Source organism: Perissodus microlepis, chromosome 13 (genome assembly GCF_051167445.1).
Source record: "Perissodus microlepis isolate ML-2025 ecotype Zambia chromosome 13, ASM5116744v1, whole genome shotgun sequence".
In the NCBI taxonomy this organism is placed as follows: domain Eukaryota; kingdom Metazoa; phylum Chordata; class Actinopteri; order Cichliformes; family Cichlidae; genus Perissodus; species Perissodus microlepis.
The window spans coordinates 18,970,392-18,978,851 of NC_140473.1; positions in this window are offsets into that span (position 1 = coordinate 18,970,392).

Below are 8,460 nucleotides of genomic sequence, written 5' to 3' on the forward strand. Positions count from 1 at the left end.
CCTCTGAGATTTGCTTCTGTGAAAAGCACACACAAAGGCTTGCAAACTCCTCAGTCGAGTTTTATCGTAGGTGTGAGGGAAGAGACAGTAATCAGGGCCATCAGAAGTGCATTCGCGAACCTCGTGTAGGTTCACATTAATTTGTTTGAGCAGTTTTAGGGTGACGTCAATGGAGTATTTTTGGAAGTCTCAGTTTTGGCTGTTAGGGTGATAACACCGATGCTTTATTTAACTCCATGACTTCATCATTATTTGTTGTGAAAAGACTGAAATAAGAAACATGTCACAAATGAGGTACAAGCGTCTCACATGGGAGACTATCAGAGTTCAGTGGCTGCTCAGAACATTTTTGATGTGACAGCATTGGAAATATTGCTGGCATCAAAGCTCCAAATTTTGGGGCAAACTCTTCCTAACGATGAATTCCAGCATTATGTTTTCATAATTCTCTTCAGCTTCATACAGCATTTGCGGACAGTGGGGGGACAAAAAGCACATGTGATTTTAAAAAGGAGTGCATCTCCTCATAACAAATTCATAAACATGCATCTGTTTCAATTTACTCCCTAATTCCAGGAGCTCTAATCTGATCTTTAATCCAGTTGCATGTCCTCAGAGACCTGTTAGCAGCGGGTTTTTATAAAAGAAAGTACTGCAGAGTGTGACTTTGAAGAAGCCATTTGCCCCTGCAGTGAAAACACTACTATTTTTTTCCCCTTTTGCAGGAAATGTACTTTGTTGGAGGGGAGCAAAAGTTAGCATTTCATAACTTAGCTTGTATCTAATAAAGCAAGAATGAAAACCAAAAGAAAAGCCAGACCGATATGGTTGCTGGAGAACTGCCAGTCTTTCTCATATGTTTTATGAATGGGGTTAGAAGGTCTGGAAGGGGACATACCCTCAGAATGCACCAAGAAGTATCCCCATTTTTGGACACGGAGTGAATGTTTTAAAACTTTTAATGTGAAATGAAATAATTGAAGACAACATGTCTGAACTCTCCATGCTGAAAGGAGCTGAAACTTTTATGAGCACCATCCAGTTTTTTTGAAGCCTGACGTAGGAAGCTGAGCCTTCTCTGTGGCACACTTTTCAGACTTTATGAATAAAATATGACATTCACATGGGTGTGCTTAAGCAACAAAAAGAAACACTCTCTGGGTTGTTCTACAATGATTTCAAGAAGATCTTTTGTGAGGGGGGTGGGGGGCGGTGAGAGGCACAAACAAACCCACTGTCACTTTCAAAGTATGTAGCCTTTTGATGATCAAAGCATCTGCGAGCATATTACCCTCATGTAAAGAAATGAATAAAAAGTGAAGATTTATATGGTTCATGTGCTTTTGCATATTAGAGCCAGAGCAGTGGTTTAGGAAGACTTGATTCACTTGTTAGATTCGAGGCATGTGGTGATTTATAGGACATGAATTATGCTCATAGATATTTTGGTCATAGCGGCCTTCAGACATTATAATAATTGCATGACTAGCATGAGGCTAACTGAGTGCTGCTTGAGGACCAGTTTTTGTAAACTATGATTAAGATTAAATCCTGTTATCACAATCAAAGTTGGCATGGTAAAACACTAAATGATAAACATCAGCACTACTGTGCCTAACAACAGCCTCACAGATCCATTAGCTCTAACGCATTATTCAAATAAAGGGACAATAGGTACACCCTGCTGAAACTGCTTGTCAGATAGTACCTCCCCTTTCCCTCCCTCTCTTTTTGAGACTTGTGGCGACCCAACATTCAGACCCGCTTCACGCAGTGATTAGTCAGCTGTGCAGAGGTGGAAAAAGAGCCAGGATTTGATCGCTATTCTCATCCGGAGACACAATTACTCCTGTCACTTTTTATGTGAACAACGGAGTCTGATGCGATCAATCGGACCAGGAGGGAGTTTGTATGAGAGGATCTATTTAACCAGTATCACACCTGCACTGCATCAGCTGTTTTTTTTTCACTCCTTCTTTTAAACGGGCACCAGTTAAACATCATCTCACATAAGCTACTACTGCACCAGGCCTTAGTCTTGTTATGGACACATGACTGTTAAACACGATTGATTGAAAACCATCATTTTCGCTAACCTCAACTGAAGTACTTTTGTTGCGTAAACCCACATGCAAGCCATGTGCTGTGTTTGTGCCGCACAGCCACCACCCTGAGAGGAAGCTTTAACTGTGTTGGAAAATCTGTTGTGTGTAAACATGACTCAAATGCAGCGTGAACAGTTCTTAAAAACATATTTTAACCAAACGAAGTGGCTATAGGTATAAATTTAATTCTAGGAACCCTGCTTTTACAGACTTTTAGACTATGCTGAGTCCATGTAACATACGATTTACTCCACATAAGTTCATTGTTGAGGGCATTATCGTACATACCTCCACTGACCTTTTCCCCCCCACCTTTTCACCCAGTAGAGCTGTGTGGTGTTTGAGTACCACTGGGGATCCTGCAGAATATCTGTCAATTTTTGATTGCCTCTGAGGAGCAGGGAGGAGATGTGCCTCGTTAAAAATGAATGTATCAGAGGAGAAAAATCGATGGTTACAACAATGGAATATATTTAGTGGAGACCCCACCATGACATCAGGGACATCTCAGTCTGCAATGATATGATGAACTCATTAAAATGATTGAAGCTGGTCTTCAAAGAGCTACCTTTCAAATCCCTGATCAGCAGGCTAACATGAATCAGAGCCAAGATACTGAAAACATGACCTTAATTCTTTCATTTAACAGTGTTCTTCTTTGATAACGGCAATGCTGAGCAGCAGCACCTGATATGTCTCCCAACCCTTGGTTATATTTCATGAACCTAAAGGACTACTTTAATCTGTTACATTAATTATGGTGAATTATAGGTTAACAAATATATCGTCTGGTTCTTGTAGGGTCTTTTTTCTTTTTCACTTTTCCTTTTTTCTGGAGAGCTCCAAGCACGGAATGGCAAGGTGAAAGGCAAGCAGAGAGGCGAGGTAAATATAAAGTTTAATTCATTGCTGCAGCACCTTTCTAAGGATAGTCAATAAAAAAGCAAGAGACACACTGCACACAGTGATGCACACAATGTCAATGAAAGTCCAGCCAGTACAAGCAGGGTTTCAAATGTCGATTAAAAAGTATTTACCCCGCTGACCAGCCCAATATCAATCGGAAAACTTGCTGAAGGTCTGAAACTTTTCCTTCTTTAAACCTGAACTTTAACCGCCTGTAGTATTTCTCATATCACAAATGAGGAAAAGAATCCAAGCAAGTGTTAAGTGGTTTGAAGGTATGGAAATTAGCAAATGTAAGAAAAGTTCATTTGTGTGGCACCTTTTGCTACAACCCAAGTGACATTTTGTTTTTAAAAAGAGGAAAACAAGGCTGAAAGCAGCGGCAAAAGAAAAGTAATTTGAAAATGGAGAGTTGGAGTGAGGCTCAGGCTTTCTGGAAGTTTATCCCAGTCTGTGATTCACAGAAACTAAACTCAGCTTCATGTTTTCTTTTCACTCTGGGAACTGTCAGCAGGCCTGGATGGTGCATAAAATATCAGCAGACCCGAAACTTATTTTGGCCCTAAACCATTTAGTGCTTTACAAAACCAGTAGCACTGTTTGACAAATCAATTCACAGGAAGTCAGTACAAAGGAGCGAGAAGTGGAGTTAGAGTAAGTATTGCACTTGTCTTTTAAGACTCCAGCAGCAGCGTTTTGAACAAGCTGCAGCTGTGTGATCGACTTGTTTTTGAAAGACCTGTGGCAAAGCTATCCAACTTACAGCTTGTAGTTTTTGTTGAATGCGCATGTACACCGAGCATCCCTGATTTAATAGTAGAATAAGCAGCAGATTTGTAGACATTCTCTTAAGTATAACAGTATAGCTGACAAATATTCACGACACACAGCAGTGCATACAGCCAGGACAGAATTTCATTACAAACTGAAATGATGGAAAACAATTTTAAAAGTGTATTTTCTTCAAATACAACACCGACACGCACAAAAAGACTGGTAATGTGCCGCAAGGCAGATAGGTGTTGTTAAAAGATGATTGAGCTTTGTGTGATAATGCACCTCAAACATCTATTCACAGATTTAAATAGATTCTCTGTGTTTGGGGGGGGAAAAAAGTACCTCACGATATATTTTGCCACAGTAAAAATAACCTCATGTCCACTTCTTTATATTGTTTGAAAAGGCAGTTCTTTCACCTCAGCAGCTGCTTTGTGAATAATGAAAATCTCCAGAATATTGATATTGAATGGTTTCGCACTAGGTTTAACAAACCTTTCAAAAGTTGGGGGGGAAAAATCAAATTAAGCATGTTCTATATTTTCCACTCGAGTGTGAATACTGCGCAGCCAGAGATGAATTGTATCTGCAAATCTGAACTGTCAGTTAAGCCCGAGACTCCGGTTTTTGCTGCATTCTGCAATGATGGGCCTATTCTCTGCTCGAAAAAGTATACGACTCTCTCTTCCTCCTTTCATCATTAAAGTTTCATAAGCAATAACAGCACACTAGACAGTCAGTCAGCGGATCAAAAATTTCACTTTCCTACTGAAATATCTTTATTCAGTGAACATGATGGATTGGCACGCACTATTTTCTTAATTTAATTTAGTCTGGTAACTTTTCCTCTAAAGGCACAATTTGATTCACGTTTTAGTTTTTAATTAAATGTCAAATGTTGAATGGATCGGCCCTGAAATTTGGCAGATATTCATGCATCCCGCTGAGTAAATTCTAACTGTTAGTACTAATTAAATGTTTGCACAAGCGCACGTGAAATTCAAATGAGAAACTTGGTGTAACTGCATTGTGACCTAACGTGTTGGTTGCATTTACCTCAAAGAACCTCATAGAAAACTCTCAATAAGTGCCAGAACGAGGGGTGGCGAAGCTAAAATTAAGGTTAGATAAGCTTTATGTGCCTATGCTCCCTCACGAAATCCAAACCAGATGCTCTTCCAGTAATATTATTTCCTCTAGCACTGTTAAAAGCTTGAAGTATTCAATAACAATTAGATCAAGGGCCACGCTGGGATCAAGTTTAGGCGCAAATCACACGCACTGTGATTAGCTGGATGGTCTGAACTCCATCTTCAAGGACTTTGGAGAGAAAATAAGCAATTGCAGAGAGAAATGCGCTCGTGTCATTGCTTCTGCAAGAACTTTAATCTAATCTAAGAAGAACGGATGTGTTTATTTGAATCTTAGGAGAACTTTGTGCTCCAAAGAAGTCTAAAATATTCTTTTTTTTTCTCCCTGTCAGTCGAAACTCATCAAAAAGCATTTTTTTGATCTCTTAGATCTAAATCCAGATGACCGGATTTGTTATATGAATAACACAGCATGGAATTTAAGATCACAAATACTTTTGTTCCTTTGAAAAAGCCCATGAAGATCAAACAAATAATTGAGCTCTCTGGGGATAGCGAAAAGGTAACAAATGATGCTGTCAGTGAGGGGAAAACCGGCTTTTCGCGTCCTAACATTAAATTTCTTTTTGACATTGTTTTACATTAGAAAGTTCTTGTACCACTCTTACAGCAAACTTATATAACATATCCGAGCATTATAGCTCTCAGTGGACTCATCATCCACATCATCATCGCAGTCATTAAAAGTCAGTGAAAGTAACTTTTAATGACATGTTCCCCTGTTATTCTACAAGAAATAACCAGAAATAATTATGTTTTAAAAGCAAATGGTAGAAACTGACCTAGAAAATAGGCAACATTTTTCAGCAAGTGCTCTCAAATCAACTCTCCCATCACCTGCGCTAACAAGGTTATGTCTTTGCCTCTTCTTATTACCATTATCATGTTCTGTCTTATATCTTAAAAGATATGAATGGATATACGTGATATTAGTTGGGGAGGTGAACATTGAGCCAAAGAACAATTGATTACATCTTGGGAGTGCTCCAGGTCTGGGATTTCCATCATTAGACAGTTATTATTTTTAATCCATAACTATGCGTTTAAGGTAGATAGAGGATTGATTCCAAATTCAGAGGGTGTCAGAGTCAAAGAACCAATTTATAAACAATGTGATAGTACCAATGTCTTTAGCAGGCAGGTTTTGGCTTAGCTTCAGTCTTAAGTTTTATTGTGCTAAATCTGATATTTCTGCAAACCTGGGCTTCAGCCAGGTTTAGAGAACCGCAGGACAAGAAAATGATGATCACAGGAGGGGATATGCTTTTAATGCTTTTCATTTTAATGAAGTTTGCTTTCCTTTCTTTACCTCTGTCTCCTTATTCTTTGCAGAAGTAGTAATTGCCTTACAGGGATTCTGAGGCAGCGCGGTACTCAGTAAGACGTTGTCTTAGATATCCATCTATGCCTCTGTTCCTGGGGTAATTAAGGTTTGGAGTCACCTAAGGAGATATTGTGGCTCCTCAAACTAGCTAGCACGGGCAATCTGTGTCACAGCGTGGGGAGTAATATATGCATGAGAATATGTGTGTGTGTGTGTGTGTGCATGTGTTGTGAAGGTAAGGCCTTCTATTAAATGAGGGGAGTTTGAGGGCAGCTCCTGATGTGAAGTGGGTGATAAAATGAAGAGCCATTTTTACAAAGTTCAACGACAGGCTAAACCTGGAAGGCTAGACTGAGGTAAAGCGCCTCATTTCCCTTTGAGTGAGTCTGTTTGTGTCCTTTGCTATTGTTTGGCATGACTGAGACATAATTGTTTAACGAATGGAAACAGCACTGTCTTTATTATGGTGCTGTGGAAGGAAACAACTCTATATACTGAACGGCTTATAGCCTACTTTGGGTCACTTTAGTGGATCCCCCACTATTATATACATATTGATGTAATAAGCCTACCCATTGTCAAGCAAATTACCTGAATACAAACGTAATGAATCCCATTACACAAGTGACTGAAGGAGATTTTTGTTTTCCCAAATATTTCAGGATAATCATGAAAGAAGCAGCAAAAAAAAAAAAAAGAGGCTGAGCATTGTGCCACCAGTTATGATTATATCAATAAAGAATAAAATCCATCTATAATTAAGGAAGCAGCGCATCCCCAGTTGGCTCCATCACAACCACAGCAACAGTTAATTGCTTTGTGCCTGAGACAGCTTCTTCAAGTACTTGGGAATCTGGTCTGACAGCACTCTGTCCTTCTTCCAACATAAAGTGAAGCCCCAGCTGGGGCTTTGCCTTTTAGATCAGCGCTATTCTTCTTTGCCTCCGCGGTGAGCCAGGCAGGCACTGAGCTCTGGTTAGGAGGTGCAGAGAGCCAAGATCGGTCCACCCAATCGATACGGGGGAGTGTGCTTAACATTTTTATCCCGTCTGCATTTCCTTCGAAGGAGCTGTTGATGTAAATTACCAAAGCAAACTTTGTGGCGAGCACTCAACTCGACTAGAGCGTAGAATGGCACGCTGAAAAGATTCTTGAATACAAAGACCCATTACTCTGTAGCCCCAAGAGAGAAGCTTTGATTTATTTCCAAACTGTTGGGCTCTGTGATAAGTAACAGCAGCTGAGTCAAAAACTGGTGGTGCACGCTCATGTTGGTGCCAAACTGAAAGCTCAGGAAACAACCAGAACTCTCATCTTTGATGTTTTATTTTTCTCTTGACACCAAACAGCTCATTTGTCCCAGACTTTTCCTGCCACTGCCATCAGATGATCATCCACTCACTGCTAGATCAAGGCTTTTCAAAGTGTGTGATTGGGTACATATTTTGAGGTGATGCCAAGGTTTCTGATGCCAGTGTTTCTGAAAAGTCAGAGTTACAAGTACAAATGTTTTCCTCTGTAAAGAATTTCCTAAAAAATACTGTCTTGCACTCGTCTGTTAACTCCTCCTTCCTTTCTTTTGTTTTAGTAATGCAGCACTGTGCATTTTGCCAGTAATAATACCTCAGTGCAGCATTATTCAGAAAAATCTCCTTTCCATTTAAAGCTTTGGGATTCAGCTTTATAACAGTCTGTTAACTAGAAACTGATTTAAACTTAAGCCGCTTTTAACATTTCTTTCAGGCACGTCAGTGTCTGTGGGAGATGAAAACTATCTGGTTTTGTTTTTGCCATTCAGTCAGCATACCTGACATGTGCAAGTATATCTCCATAATTTTCTGTTCTAGTTCATTTTTGTGATCATGTCACCACTTTTTTCTATGACCTGAAGACGATCCTTCAAATACTGAAGTCATGTTTACGCTGAAATACTCATGAATGTGATATTGAGTGAAAGGTTGCTGCAGAAAAAGCTTCTAGGAAAACAATTTAATGCCCTTTTGCTACTGATGTAGTGCCTTTTTAAAAAAAAAAAATTTCCAGCTTCCTTTTTTATCAGCTAAATCAACCACAGTAATCACCTATTTTTATACACACGCACACACACACATATATATATATATTCTTTTTAAATTGGTTGCAATTTCTCGAGCAACCTCACAACACACTGTTCTACAAACATCAAGATGTTTCACCC